This window comes from Mustelus asterias, chromosome 16 (assembly GCF_964213995.1).
Source record: "Mustelus asterias chromosome 16, sMusAst1.hap1.1, whole genome shotgun sequence".
Lineage (NCBI taxonomy): Eukaryota > Metazoa > Chordata > Chondrichthyes > Carcharhiniformes > Triakidae > Mustelus > Mustelus asterias.
Window position 1 is genome coordinate 80,652,075 of NC_135816.1, and position 1,665 is coordinate 80,653,739.

Below are 1,665 nucleotides of genomic sequence, written 5' to 3' on the forward strand. Positions count from 1 at the left end.
GATTGGCTGTCAGACAGAAGGCAGAGAGTTGGGATAAAAGGTTCTTTCTCAGAATGGCAACCGGTGACAAGTGGTGTCCCGCAGGGTTCAGTGTTGGGGCCACAGCTGTTCTCTTTATATATTAACGATCTAGATGACGGGACTGGGAGCATTCTGGCCAAGTTTGCCGATGATACAAAGATAGGTGGAGGGGCAGGTAGTATTGAGGAGGTGGGGAGGCTGCAGAAAGATTTAGACAGTTTAGGAGAGTGGTCCAAGAAGTGGCTGATGAAATTCAACGTGGGCAAGTGCGAGGTCGTACACTTTGGAAAAAAGAATAGAGGCATGGACTATTTTCTAAACGGTGACAAAATTCATAATGCTAAAGTGCAAAGGGACTTGGGAGTCCTAGTCCAGGATTCTCTAAAGGTAAACTTGCAGGTTGAGTCCGTAATTAAGAAAGCAAATGTAATGTTGTCATTTATCTCAAGAGGCTTGGAATACAAAAGCAGGGATGTACTTCTGAGGCTTTATAAAGCACTGGTTAGGCCCCATTTGGAGTACTGTGAGCAATTTTGGGCCCCACACCTCAGGAAGGACATACTGGCACTGGAGCGGGTCCAGCGGAGATTCACACGGATGATCCCAGGAATGGTAGGCCTGACATACGATGAACGTCTGAGGATCGTGGGATTATATTCATTGGAGTTTAGGAGGTTGAGGGGAGATCTGATAGAAACTTACAAGATAATGAACGGCTTAGATAGGATGGACGTAGGGAAGTTGTTTCCATTAACAGGGGAGACTAGGACGCGGGGGCACAGCCTTAGAATAAAAGGGAGTCACTTTAGAACAGAGATGAGGAGAAATTTCTTCAGCCAGAGAGTGGTGGGTCTGTGGAATTCATTGCCACAGAGGGCTGTGGAGGCCGAGACGTTGAGCGTCTTCAAGACAGAAATTGATAAATTCTTGATTTCTCGAGGAATTAAGGGCTATGGGGAGAGAGCGGGTAAATGGAGTTGAAATCAACCATGATTGAATGGTGGAGTGGACTCGATGGGCCGAATGGCCTTACTTCCGCTCCTATGTCTTATGGTCTTATGGTCTTATGACACGGGGTGACAGAGACGGGGAGGGGGATGGGAGGGGGAGTAAGGGACCGGGGGTCTGAGGAATGGACGGGAGAGTGAGTGAGATGGTCAGGGGGAGGGGGAAGCAGAGCGTTAGAGGGTGACGGAGGATAGAGAGTGGGAGAGAGCAAGGCAATGTAGAGGTGTTGTGCAGTCAGGTTTGGAGAGGAAGTGAGGGTGATGGTGTGGTGGGGGTGCAGGTGCGGCGAGACGTGTTTGGGAGAGATGGAGAGGGCAGAGGGTTGTGGGAGAGATCTTCCAGGAGGCAGTCGTGTAGTGGTATTGTCACTGGACCACTAGTCCTGGAAATGTTCTGGGGATCTGGGTCCAAATCTCACCCCGGCTGTTGAAATTTGAGTGCAATAAAATCTGGAATTAAAAGTACTGATCATGAAACCATTTTCATAAAAACCCATCTGCTTCACGTAAGTCTTTCGGAAAATAAATCTGTCATCCTTGTCTGGCCTACTTGTGACTCCAGGCCCACAGCAATGTGGTTGATTCTTAACTGCCCTCTGAAATTGCCAGGCAAGTCAGTCAGTTCAGGGCAATTAGG